This window comes from Syngnathus leptorhynchus, chromosome 7, assembly GCF_054491065.1.
Source record: "Syngnathus leptorhynchus isolate UIUO chromosome 7, UIUO_Slep, whole genome shotgun sequence".
Taxonomy (NCBI): Eukaryota; Metazoa; Chordata; class Actinopteri; order Syngnathiformes; family Syngnathidae; genus Syngnathus; species Syngnathus leptorhynchus.
In genome coordinates, this window is record NC_141201.1 from 12,373,198 (window position 1) to 12,393,629 (window position 20,432).

The window sequence follows — 20,432 nt, forward strand, 5'->3', positions numbered from 1 at the left end:
TTTGCTCCCTCTCCCCGACCCCACTCCCCCCACCCCTCCCCGGCTGGGGAGGTGGTTAGGTGACACCCAAGCTGACGACAGCTATCTAGATTCTCGTGGACCAATACAGCATGAGGGAACTGCAGCGGAATACCCTCCTAGAGGACACTGCCAGGACAATCGAAGGCACCTCCGACAGCTCTTCGCTTTGGCCTGGACATCCACTTTTTGATTTCCATATTATGTATTTTATGTGCCCTCTTTGCATCCATTGCAGCCTGGTGATCCTGAAAGGGGGTCCTTCCATCTGTGGTCCCTTCTCAAGGTTTCTCATTTTTCCCCTGGTAGGGGTTTTTGAGTTTTTCCTTGCCCTTTTGGGAGCCCAAGATCAGGGGATGCTTTGAGAATAATTGTCAATTGATTGTCTATGTGAAGCCCTTTGAGACTTCTTGTCACCTCTTTGTTCTTCTCTGCATACTTCTCTTTTAACTGCTTCTTGATTCTTTCAGAATGTCAAAGTCAAAGTCCGCTTTATTGTCAATTTCTCCACATGGCGAGGCACACAAAGAGATCAAAATTACGTTTCCCACCGTCCCACGGTGACTAGACACAGTACACAACACTCACATCAAATAGCACAAAGAGTAAAAACGAACAGACAAGAGCAACGAATAAGTAATAAGCAAATAACCCAAATAAATAAACAATAAATAAATAAATAGACAAATAAGAGCAGCAAAATGGAGCAAGCGCGCTAATAGCAGACAGCCAGATCATAGCGCAAAAGAACAGGACGTCATGTAGCAGAGGGTGGAGGGGGGAGGGAATTCAGGATCCAGACAGCTTGGAGCACGAAGCTGTCTCTGAGTCTGGTGGTGCAGGAGCGCAGGCATCTGTATCTCTTCCTAGAGGGCAGAAGTACAAACAAAGAGTGAGCGGGGTGACTCACATCACACACAATCGCAGCCGCTTTGCGGGTGAGACGGGAGGCGTAAACTTCCTTCAGGGAGGGGAGTGGAGCCCCGATGATTTTACTCGCAGTGGTAACTATGCGCTGCAGGGCCTTCATGTTGTACTCAGAGCAGCCACCACCCCACACAGCGACGCAACTGGAGAGGACGCTCTCAATGGTGCCACGGTAGAATGTGGTCATGACGGCGGAGTTTCCGCAGAAAGTACAGGCGGCGCTGAGCCTTCTTCGTAAAGCTGAGGCAGAAAGGGTTCCGTTCTGCCCTACCATCAAGTCATCTGGCGAATGTCCGCTCCCTGGCGAACAACATGGACGAACTGCTGCTCCTCACTTCAAGGAACACGGACTTCAGCAGATCCGCCACGCTGTGTTTTGTTGAAACGTGGCTTTGCGGACGCACCCACCACCACGTTGTGGAGTTAGCTGGGTTTCGGCTAATGCGTCCAGATGCAGCGCGGAGCTCTCCGGAAAATATAGGGAGGTGGTCTCTGTTTTTATATTAATGAACATTGGTGTACTGATGTCACAGTGTTGAAAGAGTTTTGCAGCCCTCTCCTAGAAACACTTTTCAAAAACTGCCAGCCATTCTATTCACCATGGGAGTTCTCCTCAATCGTCATGGTGGCTGTTTACATCCCACCACACGCATGTGCGAGTGAAGCCACGCAGATGCTGGCTGACCAGGTGACAGACACGGAGAAACTTCTACCAAATTCACTCATAATTGTTCTGGGTGATCTTAACAGGGCGAACCTCGCACACGAACTCTCCAGATACAGACAGCACATAACGTGTCCCACCAGAGGCTCACAGACACTGGACCACTGCTACACCGTAATTAAGGATGCATACCACTCTGTGGCTCGTGCATCTTTAGGACTCTCGGACCACTGTCTAGTTCATCTGATCCCAGCTGTTAGAGATGTTCTGACTCTAACTTATTTTGCAAGAACCACACGAGAGACAGTATGCCCTTTAAGCACTTGTAAGTGGAGAGCCAGTCTGTTACTGTAGGTACAGCAATGTTCGAACAGACTCTGACTTTGGATTCATGCAAGAGAGTATTTATTGAGAGAAGAAAGGTGGGGGTGAGAGTGGTCAAGGTGGGGGTGAAGCCCTGGCCTCTCAGGGGCTCACAGCAGGGGGTGTTTTACGATGTTGAGTAAACAGAACACCTCTGATTGCTTCCTCTGCAGTTGGTCAATCAGTTCAAAGGATCTTAGCTTTCCTGTCTTACTTTGTTAAGAGAGGACAAGCTATGTTAATTATTACAGATTACATTCCAACATAAGCATAGGATCAAACTAATCTATCAACCCTAACACCGGCCTACAGGCAGAAACTAAAAACTTCTAGCCTGTGGTGAGGACTGAAGAAGTGGACAGTGAAGTCAAGGCAGGACCTCCAAGCCTGCTTTGACTCGGGGAGTTTTTTAAGCTGCAACTTCAGACCTGCACGAACTCACTGACACTGTCACATCATACATCAGTTTTTGTGAGGATCTGTGTGTGCAGACTAAGACCTTCTGCACGTACAACAACGACAAACCTTGGTTTACACCGAACCTTAGGAGGCTGCGCAAAGTCAAGGAGGAGGCCTACAGGAGCGGCGACCGAAACCTGTTCAAGCAGACCAGAAACACACTGAACCGAGAGATCAGGAAAGCCAGGAGGTGTTGCGGGGAGAGCCCGGAGAGACACCTCTGCCATTCCTGATCCCTCAACAGTGTGGAAAGGTCTGCAGAGCATCACGGGCTTCAAGAAACGAACACCCCGTCCTGTGGAGAGCCCAAGGCTTGCTAACCAGCTAAACAGGTTCTACTGCAGGTTTGATCGGTCCTCCCACACAACAGGACCCCCTGCAGCACAATCTACATACTCACCTCAGCCCACAACCGCTCTGTCCACATCTCTGTCACCGTTGTCACCTACTCTATCTCTTGCAGAGGCCGTGCCCGCACTCCAGATCCGCGAGGAGGAAGTGCGCGAGCTGTTCCGGAGACAAAAGATCAGGAAGGCACCGGGCCCAGACGGCGTGTCACCTTCTTGCTTGAATTGAAAGTCTGTCCTGAGCAGCTGGCACCCACCTTTGCCGGATCTTCAACCGTTCCCTGGAGCTGTGTGAGGTGCCCTCGTGTTTCAAGAGCTCCACCATCGTTCCAGTGGCCAAGAAGCCCGCCTTCACAGGTTTGAATGACTATAGACCTGTCGCTCTGACATCTGTGGTCATTAAATCTTTCGAGAGGTTAGTGCTGAACTACCTGAAGGAAATCACGGGCCCCCTGCTTGACACCCTCCAGTTTGCCTACCGGGCAAACATTTCGGTGGATGATGCGGTCAACATGGGACTGCACTACATCCTGCACCACCTGGACACCCCAGGAACGTACGCCAGGATCCTGTTTGTGGACTTCAGCTCGGCGTTCAACACCATCGCTCCTGACATCAGTGAAGTCGGGACAGCCACCCGGCCGAGAGCCGGCCCCCGACTTCCATCCACGGAGGTGAAAGAGAGCTCCCATCGAGAAGGACCGGGCGTGCGTAAAAGCCATAAGAGTTTTTCAAACCTTCTGTGTCACTCCAAATCATTAAATCCTTCAAACTCTTTGTCCTCCGTGTTACTTAAAAACAAAGCCGCTAATGATGCCGGTAGTACGTGGGGCCCTTCGTCATCTTCGTCATCCCGTGATCGAATCCTTTGCCCTTTATGTAAACAACCACCGCGCGGCACGGGTGACGTCACTTGCAGTTCAAATGACAGTAATCCCTTGCTACATCGCGGTTCGTTTATCGCGGTTTTACTACATCGCGGATTTTTGAATTTTGAAAATTTGTGATAAAAAATAAAAAATAAATAAAAAATCCCTCCGTGAGTCGTCACCTTATTGTGGTGGAGTGGTTTGAGTGCCCCTATGATCCTAGGAGCCATGTTGTCTGGGGCTTCATGCCCCTGGTAGGGTCACCCATGGCAGAAGGGTCCTAGGTGAGGGGCCAGACAAAGCACGGCTCAGAAGACCCCTGATGATGATTACAATAAATGTATGTCGTTTTCCCTCGCCCGGACGCGGGTCACCGGGGCCCCTCTCTGGAGCCAGGCCTGGAGGTGGGGCTCGAAGGCGAGCGCCTGGTGGCCGGGCCTTCGCTCATGGGGTCCGGTCAGGCATAGCCCGAAAAGAAAACGTGGGTCCCCCTTCCAATAGGCTCACCACCTATAGGAGGGGCCAAAGGGGTCGGGTGCATAGTGAGCTGGGCGGCGGCCAAAGGCGGGGACCTTGGCGGTCCGATCCCCGGCTGCAGAGGCTGGCTCTAGGGACATAGTCGGACTTGCCTCCACACATAGTTTGGGCTCTGGTACAAGTCCTCTCGAGAGGGGCTGGATTCTCTTCCACTCTGGAGTTGCCCACGGTGAGAGGCGTCGAGCAGGTGTTGGCATACTTATTGCCCCCCGGCTGGGCGCCTGCACATTGGGGTTCACCCCGGTGAGCGAGAGGGTAGCCTCCCTCCGCCTTCGGGTGGGGGGACGGGTCCTGACTGTTGTTTGTGTCTATGCACGGAACGGCAGCTCAGAGTACCCACCCTTCTTAGAGTCCATGGAGGAAGGGCTGGAGAGCGCTCCTTCTGGGGACTCCATCGTTCTACTGGGTGACTTCAATGCTCACGTGGGCAATGACAGTGAGACCTGGAAGGGCGTGATTGGGAGGAACGGCCCCCCCCGATCTGAACCCGAGCGGTGTTCTATTATTGGAATTCTGTACTCGACACGGATTTTCTATAATGAACACCATGTTCAAGCATAAGGGTGTCCATGTGTGCACTTGGCACCAGGACACCCTAGGCCACAGTTCGTTGATCGACCTTGTAGTCGTGTCATCGGATTTGCGGCCACATGTTTTGGACACTCGGGTGAAGAGAGGGGCGGAGCTGTCAACTGATCACCACCTGGTGGTGGGTTGGCTCCGATGGTGGGGGAAGATGCCGGTCCGACCTGGCAGGCCCAAACGCTCTGTGAGGGTCTGCTGGGAACGTCTGTCAGAATCCCCTGTCAGGAAGAGCTTCAACTCCCACCTCCGGCAGAGCTTTTTCCACGTCCCGGGGGAGGCGGGGGACATTGAGTCCGAGTGGACCTTGTTCCGCGCCTCCATTGTTGAGGCAGCCGACCGGAGCTGTGGCCGTAAGGTTGTTGGTGCCTGTCGTGGCGGCAATCCCCGAACCCGGTGGTGGACACCGGCGGTAAGGGATGCCGTCAAGCTGAAGAAGGAGTCCTATAGGGCCTTTTTGGCCTGCGGGACTCCGGAGGCAGCTGACAGGTACCGGATGGCCAAGCGGAACGCGGCTTCGGCAGTTGCTGAGGCAAAAACTCGGGCGTGGGAGGAGTTTGGCGAGGCCATGGAGAATGACTTCCGGACGGCTTCGAGGAAATTCTGGTCCACCATCCGGCGTCTCAGGAGGGGGAAGCAGTGCACGGTCAACACTGTTTACAGTGGAGATGGTGTGGTGCTGACCTCGACTCGGGATGTCGTGAGTCGGTGGGGGGAATACTTCGAAGACCTCCTCAATTCCACCGACACGCCTTCCATTGTGGAAGCAGGGCCTGGGGACTCTGAGGCGGACTCTCCAATCTCGGAGGTCGAAGTCACTGAGGTAGTTAAAAAACTCCTCGGTGGCAAGGCCCCGGGGGTGGATGAGATCCGCCCGGAGTTCTTAAAGGCCCTGGATGTTGTGGGGCTGTCATGGCTGACACGCCTCTACAGCTTTGCGTGGACATCGGGGACGGTGCCTCTGGATTGGCAGACTGGGGTGGTGGTTCCCCTCTTTAAGAAGGGGGACCGGAGGGTGTGTTCCAATTACAGGGGAATCACACTCCTCAGCCTCCCTGGTAAGGTCTATTCAGGGGTGCTGGAGAGGAGGATCCGTCGGGAGGTCGAACCTCGGATTCAGGAGGAGCAGTGTGGCTTTCGTCCTGACCGTGGAACAGTGGACCAGCTCTACAACCTCGGCAGGATCCTCGAGGGTGCATGGGAGTTCGCCCAACCAGTCCACATGTGTTTTGTGGACTTGGAGAAGGCGTTCGACCGTGTCCCTCGGGAGGTTCTCTGGGGGGTGCTTCGGGAGTACGGGGTGCCGAGCCAACTGATAAGGGCGGTTCGGTCCCTGTATCACCGATGCCAGAGTTTGGTCCACATTTCCGGCAGTAAGTCGGATTCGTTCCCAGTGAGGGTTGGTCTCCGCCAAGGCTGCCCTTTGTCACCGATTCTGTTCATAATTTTTATGGACAGAATTTCTAGGCGCAGTCGAGGCGTTGAGGGGGTCCGGTTTGGGGACCTCAGCATCGCGTCACTGCTTTTTGCAGATGACGTGGTGCTGTTGGCTTCTTCAGTCCGTGATCTCCAGCTCTCACTGGAGCGGTTCGCAGCCGAGTGTGAAGCGGTCGGGATGAGGGTCAGCACCTCCAAATCCGAGTCCATGGTCCTCGGTTGGAAAAGGGTGGAATGCCCTCTCCGGATCGGGGATGAGATCCTGCCCCAAGTGGAGGAGTTCAAGTATCTTGGGGTCTTGTTCACGAGTGAGGGCAGGATGGAGCGCGAGATCGACAGGCGGATCGGTGCAGCGTCGGCAGTAATGCAGACTCTGTACCGGTCCGTCGTGGTGAAGAGAGAGCTGAGCCAAATGGCAAAGCTCTCAATTTACCGGTCGATCTACGCTCCTACCCTCACCTATGGTCACGAGCTATGGGTCGTGACCGAAAGAACGAGATCCAGGATACAAGCGGCTGAAATGAGTTTCCTCCGCAGGGTGTCCGGGCTCTCCCTTAGAGATAGGGTGAGAAGCTCGGTCATCCGGGAGAGACTCGGAGTAGAGCTCCACGTTGAGAGGAGCCAGATGAGGTGGCTCGGGCATCTCATCAGGATGCCTCCTGGACGCCTCCCTGGGGAAGTGTTCCGGGCATGTCCCACCGGTAGGAGACCCCGGGGTCGACCCAGGACGTGCTGGAGAGACTATGTCTCTCGGCTGGCCTGGGAACGCCTTGGGATCCCCCGGGATGAGCTGGAGGAAGTGGCTGGGGAGAGGGAGGTCTGGGAGTCCCTCCTAAAGCTGCTGCCCCCGCGACCCGACCCCGGATAAGCGGAAGAAGATGAAGGTGAAGGTGAAGAAAATTTGTGAAAGAAATCACATGTAAGTCTCTCCTGAGTATAAGTCGCCCCCCCCACCCAAACTCTGACAAAAAACGCGACTTATAGTCCGAAAGTTACGGTAATCAGATCTATAAAGATGCGCATAACATATAACCGAACACATTTATGATTACGTGAATTATGTCGACATTGGAGAAAGCACCATATTATTGTATATTAGGGTGACCAGATTTGGGTTGCTGAAAAAGAGGACACCTTCTCATATTTTTGAGGACGTCTTGACGACGCCTGGGGGGGATGCTAAGAGAATTCTTTTTTGGGGGGGAAGACAGCCCCCCCGTCTTATACGTTAGGCACCTATGTAGCTTCATATGCATCATGACCCTGGCGAAAGCACGCACAATTTTTTCTTAATTCCTCCGTAAAGATGCATTTTTGTTTTGACATTGTCTCCACTTGCTGGTAGTGGAGTGGCAATTCTGTTGACAATATACTGTACATGTGAGGCAGTCGAACAAAACCCGGACAGTTTTTGAAATTCCTCCCGGACAGATAAAAAGGGTCTGGTCACCCTATTGTATATGGAACTGTTAAATCCCATATCCAGCATTAGATAGATAGATAGATAGATAGATAGATAGATAGATAGATAGGTAGGTAGGTAGGTAGGTAGGTAGGTAGGTAGGTAGGTAGGTAGGTAGGTAGGTAGGTAGGTAGGTAGGTAGGTAGGTAGGTAGGTAGGTAGGTAGGTAGGTAGGTAGGTAGGTAGGTAGGTAGGTAGGTAGGTAGGTAGGTAGGTAGGTAGGTAGGTAGGTAGGTAGGTAGGTAGATAGATAGATAGATAGATAGATAGATAGATAGATAGATAGATAGATAGATAGATAGATAGATAGATAGATAGATAGATAGATAGGGAGGGAGGGACAGACAGACAGACAGACAGACAGACAGACAGACTTTATTGATCCCGGGGGGTAATTCAGGAGCCAGCAGTTACATACAGAAACACACAGATAGATAACCAGATAGACAATACATCGTCAACAGAAGATAACTTAATATTACTGAATATTAAATACATCAAATAATAAATAAATTGATCAAATAAATAGATTAATAATTAATGGCTCAAATAAATAAATAAATAATAAACAGTGTCTCAATGGTGAGTGCACCCCCAATCCCCACGATGAGTTAAAAAGTCTCACGGCATTAGGGAAGGAATGAACCCCTCAGCCTCTCAGTGGAGTAAGACGGTGTCAGCAGCCTGTCACTGAATATGCTCATCCGCCCAGTGACGGTGCTGTACAGTGAGTGTTTGGGGTAATCTTTTATGGACAGTATCCTAGCCAAAACCCGCTAATCTGCAACAGACACCAGATCAGGTAGCTCCGTGCCCACAATAGAAGCCGCCTTCCTCACCAGTTTGTCCAGGCGGGAGGCATCCCTCTTCTTGACACCCCCCACCCCAGCACGCCACCGCAAAGAATAGGGCGCTCGCCAAAACAGAGCATCACCCGACAGACAGCGAAGGATGCCAACCGCCTGAGGAAGTACAGGATTATCCTTTTTTGCATAAAGCGTTCACATGAGCAGACCAGTTGAGTTTGTCATCCAACAACACCAAGATATTTACAGGTCTGCACTATCTCCACACAGGCCCCGTTGATAGTCACAGGCTCAGGATAAGGCCTGGGCCTCCTGAATTCCACCACCATTTCCTTGGACTTGGTAATGTTGAGGTGCAGGTGGTTGGAGCCACACCAATCAGCAAAACGCTGGACCAGGCCCCTGTACTCCTCTTCCCGTCCATCTCTAATACAGCCAACGAAAGCAGTATCATCCGCAAACATCTGCACATGGCAGAACTGGAAGTCAGAGGTGTACAGGGTAAACAGTAGAGCGCACCGTTCCCTGCGGTCCTCGCTGCTCTTCATCATGCCTGACTCACAGCCACCAAAGCGCACATACTGAGGCCTGGCCGTCAGGTAGTCCATGATGAATGCCCTCAGGAGTGACTTCACGCCCATCAATAACAACTTGTCATCCAGGCGCGCAGGCTGAATGGTGTTAAAGGCACTGGAGGGATCCAGGAAGGTAATCCGCACAGCCCCCTTTCCCTTGATCAGGTGAGAGAGAAAGAGAGAGAGGGAGAGAGAGAGAAGAGAAAGAGAGGGAGAGAGAGAGAGAGAGAAGAGAGAGAGAGGGAGAGAGAGTGATGTAGCATATAGGCAACAGCATCCTCTAACCCCTCCTTTTCAATATGCAAATTGTAAAGGATCGAGAGCATGGGGAACCTGAGGCCTAAGGTGATGAAGGAGCACACGCTCAAGAGTCTTCATCACGTGAGACGTCAGCGCAACTGGCCTAAAGTCATTTGGCCTGTATGTTGCAGTTTCTTGGGGAAAAGGATGATGCATGATATTTTCACAGCTGAGGCACCACACCTTTCTCCAGACTGATGTTAAAAACACGCTGGAGAGGGTCACCCAACTCCGGAGCGTAGGCCCTCAGCAGACAAGCAGAAACACCGTCCAGACCAGCAGCCTTATTGGGGCTGGCCACTCACTTGAGCTGCCGTCACCCTGGGCAAACTAGGGAGCAGAAGGGGGTGGCGGGAGCAAGGGCGAAGACAAGCAGGTGTTGTTGAAGCTGTTGAAAAAAGTCATTCAGCTGGTTTGCCCTCTCCACACCACCACTAGTGGTGACACTTTTCCTTGGACCACAACCAGTGATCAGCCTCATCCCGTCCCACACCTCTTTCATGCTTTTCCACTGCAGCTTCTGTTCCAACGAAGTGACCTCGCCACCTTGAGCTGGGCCCTGAGCTCCTTCTGCACTCACTTACGCTCCTGCTTATTACCGTCCTTGCAGGCCTGCTTCTTTCGATTCAGGATGCCTTTGATACCACTTGAAATTCATGGCTTGTTGGCATAACAGTGCACCGTCTGTACTGAAAACACAGCATCCATGCATAAGTTGATGTCCAGGTGAGAGAGCATGCCTCCTCAATAGCCTGCCTCTATAGCCTCAATAAACTCCTCAAGGTCCTCAGTGCCTGGCCCCAGCAACACATCCTAGTCCATACATGGGCAAACTACGACCCGCGGGCCACATTTGGCCCATGAGCCGTTTAATCCGGCCCGGCAAACTTGAATAAATTGTATTGTTACAAATTTTTGGGGTCATTTTTCCTGCAATGACTGCGTTTCCCCAGTAGATGGGTAAACACCGGCCCACACATTTCCTCCCGAAAGCCGTGTCGGCACACTCACAAGTGCGTATATGTATTCAGTAGAAAGGACCCGGCGCACTCCACGTTCCATTTCTATCAGTGCCAAGTTTCGAGTGTGGGCTGTGACATTAGCTTTCTTGTAATTCGAGTTTTCAGACAGTTTTACACTAAAGCCACCCAAAAACCTTCCCCTGGAATCTTCTCATTAAAATTAGTGGCCCAAGGAAAGAAAGGTGGACACTGAGTGCCGAGTGTTTAAAAAAAGAGTGGACAACAAAATATTTTTTCGCTGAAGTCCGATCAATGCCGGTTTGTCTGATATGTCAAGAAACGTTTGCAGTATTCAAGGAGTACAATATTAGCCCTCACTTTGCTCAGGGATGAGACTTTTCTGCAGATCTGCGGATGTCCGTGTTTTTTTCCGTCGAAAGTATCATTTTTGTGAATCGTGTCAATCCGTTGAGATTTATTTTTTAATATATGGGGGGGGGGGGGGAGTGTATGGAAGCGGCTGGTCAGCTGGCCTGGCAACGTTAGCCTCGGCGACTCGCGAGCATTCGCCCGCCCGCTGCGACGGCATCTTATGGCACAACTCAAGGCAAAATTAGTAAAGCTGTGAGTACGGAAATGGGCCTGCCTCTAAACACCTAACTCACTGGGAGCAGTGATGCGACAACATTTGCCTTATTTTCGGCAGCATTTTGGCGCTACTTTTGTCACATCATTTCCACTTGTTAATGTAACTTACGCGGAGAACTAGTGTTTTTGCACCAACACAATGTAAATTTGCGATTGGGTTTTCATGACTTGTAGACGAGTTATTTAGTTAGATAGATCTTGGGCCTACTCAGCAAAGGTTTTCGCCAGCATGAGCATCGTGCCAGGGAAATAGACAAGCCAAACGAGATCAAAAATTGCTTCAGATGGGCATGGCTCGAGAGCGTCGTCATTGTACAACTCGGAACACAGTCCGTAACCACATGCCTGACGGAACATATCCTTAAAGTAGATGTCCCGGGGAAGGTTCTGTGAATTCTCTGTCTATGGAGGTTGCGGCGTTAGGAACATTAAGGAGCACATCGAAACAAAAAAACACAAAGGTACTTTTTTACTGTTACAAGCATGTGGCTTTAGAAAGTATCATGATGTTACATGTGAGTTAATGTTACGCTATTGTCATCATATAGTTAAAGAATAAATCTTCAATGATGTATATATATATATATATGTATGTATGTATGTATATATTTATATATATATATGTGTGTGTGTGTGTGTGTGTGTGTGTGTGTGTGTGTGTGTGTGTGTGTGTGTGTGTGTGTGTGTGTGTGTGTGTGTGTGTGTGTGTACGTACGTATATATCTCGGCCCCCCAGACCCCCGGTCGGCCCCACCAGACCCCCGGCTATTCTTCAGTGTTTTTTCACATTTGCCATTCTCATACCTGTTTGCTACGAAGGATGCTAATTACGCTAGCAGTCAACACATAAACGGGCGGCTACATCGGAGAGGTTCACAGCTCATTTGAAGACTCAGGAAAACCTTACTCGTGGACAAACTGCCGATCAAAAGTCAAGTCCAGAGGCACGTTTTTGATGCACCCCTGTTTTCCACTAATCTTTCGAATGCCGATTTTAAGGTTTCCTCACCAGCAGGTGTTTGTGAGGGGGAGAAAAAGACAGCCCCCCCTATGAGTAGCTTACAGATTTAATAAGCTCTACAAAAGCGAAACTAATGTCTTTGCCACGTCTGCAGACTGCTCAAAGCCTTGCTGGTTTAGCGTTACTGCAGCTCAACTTTGAAGGCCTTACCACCGCTAAACTAGACGTCATCGAACAGATCGCCATTAGAAACAAGGTGACTATAGTTCTACTGCAGGAGACCCACATTGAAAACAAGAACTTCTTGAAGGTTCCTGGTTCCTCTGGCTGGTCACACTGCCGACAAACATCACGGCATAGCAACGTTTGTTCGTAACAACATGGCTTGGTCAGCCATAGCACAGTCCGTAAAAGATGCAGAGGTGGATTGGATTACCACGAAAGTGCAAGACACCGCCATCGTCAACATCTACAAGCCGCCCCCGAACAGGTTCCCCCCAACATATCTGCCAGATGTCCCGGCCCCCGCCATGTATGCTGTGATTTCAACACTCAGTACACAGACTGGGGCTACAGCAGGTCCAACGGTGATGGTGAATTCCTGGCAGAATGAGCCTCGGCCGCAGAGGCAACACTCCTATACGACCCAATGGAGCCACGCACTTTCTACTCTGCACGCTGCAACAGCACCACCTGGCTTTAGCAAAATGCCGCGACAACCAACCGCTACCAGAAAGACGTATCCTGGCCTCCTGCGAGTGTGGGGACCCAGTCCAGACGGTGGAGCACATAATCAGCAGTTGCCCCAAACACCGGCCACCGAATGGCGAACAAGGGGCTGGTTGACCTGGCCGACGGTGCATTGGCCTGGCTCGCCTCAACGGAGCTGCAAGTCTGAAGACACACGACAGAAGAAGAAGGTGTTTGTGAGTTAAAGCTCTGCTCTAATTTTCAGATATTCATCACCGTGTTGCCGTTTTGATTTCTTTATTACTTTATTTAGATGTATTCTTTCACTGATTCTTCAAGATGATGTATTTGGTCAGAATGTTTGCCGTTTGATGGGATTTCATCTCATAAGATAAATATATTTCATAAATCTGACCTGCGGGCATTGAAGTGATGGAAGCTGTTATTCATAATAACGGTGTCGTATTTAATGAGTATCAGTGATAGTACTGTATTGGCCCGGATATAAGACAACACCGATTATAAGACGACCCCCTCTTTTTCAAGACTCATGTTTAAAAAAAGACTTTTGAACACCAAATTTAATTTGTATTCAGAAAATAATTACATTTAAAACAAATGATTATAACAATATATTTGAGAATTTTTTTTGCCTAATTTAAATCATGCAAAAACTGTCGATCACACCTTAATATCTGAACATTTAAATATGTAAACTAAAGTGCAATCACATTTGTAAATGAATGGCTTCTGGAATTGAACAACAAATTGAAACTAGAATTAACAATTCCTGAAGAAATTGCGTGTGAAGGTGAAGAAGTTGAAGAAATACTCGAGGAATGCTGCAGAATGATGTTGAAACGAGTTGAATCGGTTGAAAAATGTAAAAGTTAGAGTAGAAAAATTAAATTTTGGACAATTTGGTCGAATTTCAAAAATGAAAATTTGAAATTACAATTGAAAGTTGGAATGAGTTGAATCGGTAGAGAAATGTAGAAATTAGAGTAGAAAAATGAAATTATGGAATTTGGTCAAATTTCAAATTTGAAAATTTGAAAATACAATTGAAAGTTGGAATGGGTTGAATCGGTTGAAAAATGTAGAAATTAGAGTAGAAAAACGGAATTTGGAGAATTTGGTCGAATTTCAAATTTGAAAATTTGAAATTACAATTGAAAGTTGAAATGGGTTGAATCGGTTGAAAAATGTAGAAATTAGAGTAGAAAAACGAAATTTGGACAATTTGGTCGAATTTCAAATTTGAAAAATTGAAATTACAATTGAAATTTGGAATGGGTTGAATCGGTTGAAAAAAGGTAGAAATTAGAGTAGAAAAACAAAATTTTGGAATTTTGTCAAATTTCAAATGAGAAAATCTGAATGTTGGAATGGGTTGAATCGGTTGAAAAATTTAGAAATTAGAGTAGAAAAATGAAATTTTGGAGAATTTGGTTGAACTTCAAATTTGAAAGGTGTGGAATTTTTGGTAAGTGGCAAGGTGTGGAATAGGTAGGCAAAAGATGAACAGTTGGAAGTTGGAACGGGTTGAATCGGTTGAAGTATGTAGAAATTAGAATGAATGAGATTTTTAAAAAAAATTGCGCCAAAATGTTTTGAAATTTGGAACGAAACAAAATATACGGCTTCAAAAGGTTCGCTTTCAGGGTTCAAATGTTGAAACGGGTTGAATCGGACAAAAATTGTAGAAGTTAGAGCAAATGTTGAATCCCCATTGAGAATGAATGGGAATTAAAAAAAAAAAAACTTGTGCCAAAACGTTTTGAAATTTGGAACGAAATGAAATTTATGGCTTCAAAAGGTTCACTTTCGGGGTGCAAATGTTAACACGGGTTGAATCGGACAAACATTTGTAGAAGTTAGAGCAAATGTTGAATCCCCATTGAGAATGAATGGGAATTTTAAAAAAAAATTGCGCCAAAATGTTTTGAAATGTTGGTTCATTCGTGGTGCTTTTTATCTCTGGTAAAACATAAAGCTGTTGGCACAGTCTGCTTGACTATATTATGTGCAAGAGAGGAAGAGGGGGACTATTATATCTTGCTATAATGATAAAAATGTGATTCACCCACAGGTCAGAACTTTAACAGTGTCACTCTGTGTGTTTATTGTACTGTATGGGTGCAAGAGAGTGTAAAAGGGGTCAGCTTTTTAAAAGGTTTCTAAAAGATTTGGAGGAGTGAAGGTCAGGTGATGGAGAAAGCGTGAACAGCACAGCTCTCTCACCCCATCTCTTCAACCTGCACTTCTCCTCTGCTGCCCATGAAAGTTTCATGGTAGAATTAGGTTGTTGACTCATCTTGCACCTCCATGCTCATAGTATTGACAGGCTGCCGCCAGTGAAATGCAGGGTGGGCCAGAGTAGCCACTAAGTATACAGTCATTTCTTCACTCAGTCTCTCTTTTTTTCATTATCCTTTTGCTCTACAGCAGCCAACAGCATCAGAAGTGTTTTAACAGAGCTTTAATGGCCTCTGCCCCAAACCTCACCTCCAGCATGCATTCACTCAAACACTCTTTCACACACACACGCACGCACGCACGCACGCACGCACGCACGCACGCACGCACGCACGTACACCATAGGTTAGAAATAGCTTACTCATAGTGAATATACTGCTGAACAGAAAAAAAAGAGTAAAGGCTTGCTTGAATATGTCGCTGAACAGAAAAGAGGAGTAAAGGCTTACTGGGCTGATGGAGAATGACCGGCTATACTTTTCTCACCTTGCTTTGCTGTAATACTACATACGCCAACGAACTAAAGTGATCAGCCTTCCCGGATAATTGTTTTTCTTTTTCACATTTTTCGTGGGCCAAATTGTATTTTGTTACAGATGTATTTGTATTCTTAGACTTACAATGAAGTCAAAGGCTTGCTGAATATACTGCTGAACAGAAAAACACACACACAAACACACACTCAAATATAGACGCCCACATAGATAAATAAATAAATTATATACGAACCAAAATTTGAACCCCCCAACACACACACACACACACCTGTCGCCTTTGCTTGGCCATTACGTTTGTCTCGGCGTGTTAGCAGTGTAAAAAAAAAAGTAGTGTAGTGAGTTTTTAAGACTACGTAATGTACAATAATATGTAATATGAAACTCAAATTCATAAAAAAAGGCATGCGAATTGTCGGGCTCGTGAGGGATTATGGCCAGTGTGCCAAAATACCGTATACCGCACCGGAGTATAAATCACACCAGCCATAAAATGCATAATAATGATGAACAACAACATACGTATATAAGTCGCTCCGGAGTACAAGTCGCACTTTTGGGGGAAATGTATTTGACAAAATCCAACACCAAGAACAGACATGAACCAGCAACAACAGGCTAAACGATACGGTATGCTAATGTGACATAAACACAAATGAGGAGCTGAGAACAGGCCTGACGTAACATTTACAGTTATTCAAATAACTACAATATAAATAACATGTTTATCAAACCATCTGTGTCATCCAATTCATTAAATCCATCAATCGAATTCTTTGTCCTTTCTGTAAACAACGCCGCATGTGCGGCGCGCCGCTGACATCAGACTCGTCGTCGTCAGTTGCAGTTCAAATTATTCCACAGGCCCATATAACGATATATAAACTATACATCAAATAACAATAATATAAACAACAATTTTATCGAACCATCCGTGTCACTCCAAATCATTAAATCCATCGGAATCTTTGTCTTCCGTGTCACTTAAAAAAAAAATCACACACACACAAAGCTATTGACACCGAAACTATGTGCACCACTGATGTCAGACTAGATATATTAAATGTAATATCAACAACAATTTTATCAAACTATCCGTGTCACTCCAAATCATTAAAAACACGGGAATCTTCGTCTTCTGTGTCACTTAAAAAAACAAAAACAGAAAAAACACAGCTGTTGACACCGGAACTACGTGGTCTGCTGACATCAGACTGGATATATAAAATAAATGTAATATAAACAACAATTTTATTGAACCATCCGTGTCACTCCAAATCATTAAATCCATCGGAATCTTCTTCCTCTGTCACTTAAAAAAAAACAAAAAAAAAAAACAGCTGGTTACTCCAAAACTACGTGGGTTTGGTAACCGGTTCTTTATTTAACAAAACGAGCTCAATGAGCCAACAATGAGAATTGGGCCCCGCCCCATCCCTTCACGGCCTCCGTAGACAATGTGAAACGACTAAGAACTAACATAAATCAAAGTCAAAGTCCGCTTTATTGTCAATTTCTTCACGTCAAGGCACACAAAGAGATCGAAATTACGTTTCCCACCGTCCCACGATGACTAGACACAGTACACAACACTCACATCAAATAGCACAAAGAGTAAAAACGAACAGACAAGAGCAACGAATAAGTAATAAGCAAATAACCCAAATAAATAAACAATAAATAAATAAATAGACAAATAAGAGCAGCAAAATGGAGCAAGCGCGCTAATAGCAGACAGCCAGATCATAGCGCAAAAGAACAGGACGTCATGTAGCAGAGGGTGGAGGGGGGAGGGAATTCAGGATCCAGACAGCTTGGAGCACGAAGCTGTCTCTGAGTCTGGTGGTGCAGGAGCGCAGGCATCTGTATCTCTTCCTAGAGGGCAGAAGTACAAACAAAGAGTGAGCGGGGTGACTCACATCACACACAATCGCAGCCGCTTTGCGGGTGAGACGGGAGGCGTAAACTTCCTTCAGGGAGGGGAGTGGAGCCCCGATGATTTTACTCGCAGTGGTAACTATGCGCTGCAGGGCCTTCATGTTGTACTCAGAGCAGCCACCACCCCACACAGCGACGCAACTGGAGAGGACGCTCTCAATGGTGCCACGGTAGAATGTGGTCATGACGGCGGAGTTTCCGCAGAAAGTACAGGCGGCGCTGAGCCTTCTTCGTAAAGCTGAGGCAGAAAGGGTTCCGTTCTGCCCTACCATCAAGTCATCTGGCGAATGTCCGCTCCCTGGCGAACAACATGGACGAACTGCTGCTCCTCACTTCAAGGAACACGGACTTCAGCAGATCCGCCACGCTGTGTTTTGTTGAAACGTGGCTTTGCGGACGCACCCACCACCACGTTGTGGAGTTAGCTGGGTTTCGGCTAATGCGTCCAGATGCAGCGCGGAGCTCTCCGGAAAATATAGGGAGGTGGTCTCTGTTTTTATATTAATGAACATTGGTGTACTGATGTCACAGTGTTGAAAGAGTTTTGCAGCCCTCTCCTAGAAACACTTTTCAAAAACTGCCAGCCATTCTATTCACCATGGGAGTTCTCCTCAATCGTCATGGTGGCTGTTTACATCCCACCACACGCATGTGCGAGTGAAGCCACGCAGATGCTGGCTGACCAGGTGACAGACACGGAGAAACTTCTACCAAATTCACTCATAATTGTTCTGGGTGATCTTAACAGGGCGAACCTCGCACACGAACTCTCCAGATACAGACAGCACATAACGTGTCCCACCAGAGGCTCACAGACACTGGACCACTGCTACACCGTAATTAAGGATGCATACCACTCTGTGGCTCGTGCATCTTTAGGACTCTCGGACCACTGTCTAGTTCATCTGATCCCAGCTGTTAGAGATGTTCTGACTCTAACTTATTTTGCAAGAACCACACGAGAGACAGTATGCCCTTTAAGCACTTGTAAGTGGAGAGCCAGTCTGTTACTGTAGGTACAGCAATGTTCGAACAGACTCTGACTTTGGATTCATGCAAGAGAGTATTTATTGAGAGAAGAAAGGTGGGGGTGAGAGTGGTCAAGGTGGGGGTGAAGCCCTGGCCTCTCAGGGGCTCACAGCAGGGGGTGTTTTACGATGTTGAGTAAACAGAACACCTCTGATTGCTTCCTCTGCAGTTGGTCAATCAGTTCAAAGGATCTTAGCTTTCCTGTCTTACTTTGTTAAGAGAGGACAAGCTATGTTAATTATTACAGATTACATTCCAACATAAGCATAGGATCAAACTAATCTATCAACCCTAACACCGGCCTACAGGCAGAAACTAAAAACTTCTAGCCTGTGGTGAGGACTGAAGAAGTGGACAGTGAAGTCAAGGCAGGACCTCCAAGCCTGCTTTGACTCGGGGAGTTTTTTAAGCTGCAACTTCAGACCTGCACGAACTCACTGACACTGTCACATCATACATCAGTTTTTGTGAGGATCTGTGTGTGCAGACTAAGACCTTCTGCACGTACAACAACGACAAACCTTGGTTTACACCGAACCTTAGGAGGCTGCGCAAAGTCAAGGAGGAGGCCTACAGGAGCGGCGACCGAAACCTGTTCAAGCAGACCAGAAACACACTGAACCGAGAGATCAGGAAAGCCAGGAGGTGTTGCGGGGAGAGCCCGGAGAGACACCTCTGCCATTCCTGATCCCTCAACAGTGTGGAAAGGTCTGCAGAGCATCACGGGCTTCAAGAAACGAACACCCCGTCCTGTGGAGAGCCCAAGGCTTGCTAACCAGCTAAACAGGTTCTACTGCAGGTTTGATCGGTCCTCCCACACAACAGGACCCCCTGCAGCACAATCTACATACTCACCTCAGCCCACAACCGCTCTGTCCACATCTCTGTCACCGTTGTCACCTACTCTATCTCTTGCAGAGGCCGTGCCCGCACTCCAGATCCGCGAGGAGGAAGTGCGCGAGCTGTTCCGGAGACAAAAGATCAGGAAGGCACCGGGCCCAGACGGCGTGTCACCTTCTTGCTTGAATTGAAAGTCTGTCCTGAGCAGCTGGCACCCACCTTTGCCGGATCTTCAACCGTTCCCTGGAGCTGTGTGAGGTGCCCTCGTGTTTCAAGAGCTCCACCATCGTACACATCAAATAACATCAAGAGTAAAAACGAACAGACAAGAGCAACGAATAAGTAATAAGCAAATAACCCAAATAAACAAACAATGAATAAATAAATAGACAAATAAGAGCAGCAAAATGGAGCAAGCTGTCTCTGAGTCTGGTGGTGCGGGAGCGCAGGCATCTGTACCTCTTCCTAGAGGGCAGAAGTACAAACAAAGAGTGACTGGGGTGACTCACATCACACACAATCGCGGCCGCTTTGCGGGTGAGACGGGAGGTGTAAACTTCCTTCAGGGAGGGGAGTGGAGCCCCGATGATTTTACTCGCAGTGGTCACTATGCGCTGCAGGGCCTTCATGTACTCAGAGCATCCACCACCCCACACAGCGATACAACTGGAGAGGACGCTCTCAATGGTGCCACGGTAGAATGTGGTCATGACGGCAGGAGGAGCACTTGCTCGCCTGAGTTTCCGCAGAAAGTACAGGCGGCGCTGAGCTTTCTTCGCCAGCGACGCAGCGATGGTGGTCCAGGAGAGGTCCTCACTGATGTGCACCCCCAGGAATCTGGTGCTGCTCACTCTCTCCACCACAGCACCGTCGACGGTCAGCGGCAGGTGGTGGGTGTGACCCTTCCGGAAGTCAATGATAATCTCCTTGGTCTTGTTGACGTTCAGCGGGTTGTTGTCCCTGCACCATGCGGCCAAAATGTCGACCTCCGATCTGTAGTGAGTCTCGTTGCCACCAGTGATCAGACCCACCACAGTCGTGTCGTCGGCATATTTCAGCACGCGGTTGCTGCTGTAGGTCGCAGTGCAGTCATGCGTCAGCAGGGTGAAGAGCAGCGGCTGAGCACACAGCCTTGAGGGGCCCCCGTGCTCAGCATGATGCTGCCGGAGACATTGTTGCCCACACGCACTACTTGAGGCCTCTGACAGAGGAAGTCCAGTAGCCAGAGGAAGTCCAGTAGCCAGTTGCAAAGGGAGGTACTGAGG

At 48.3% G+C, this 20,432-nt stretch overlaps 2 long non-coding RNA genes across 2 annotated transcripts; both read right to left on the reverse strand.

Moving 5' to 3' along the window:
* Positions 1-265: 265 nt before the first annotated feature.
* Positions 266-3,474, reverse strand: LOC147054804 (uncharacterized). Its single transcript, XR_015066702.1, has 3 exons — positions 3,036-3,474; positions 2,832-2,938; positions 266-884 (listed from the first exon to the last, which is right to left on the reverse strand). It is a non-coding gene; the product is annotated as an uncharacterized LOC147054804 (long non-coding RNA).
* A 13,208-nt stretch (positions 3,475-16,682) lies between these two features.
* On the reverse strand, positions 16,683-19,677 carry LOC147054805 (uncharacterized). The gene is made up of 3 exons (XR_015066780.1): positions 19,387-19,677; positions 19,183-19,289; positions 16,683-17,235 (listed from the first exon to the last, which is right to left on the reverse strand). It is a non-coding gene; the product is annotated as an uncharacterized LOC147054805 (long non-coding RNA).
* Between the last annotated feature and the right edge of the window lie 755 nt (positions 19,678-20,432).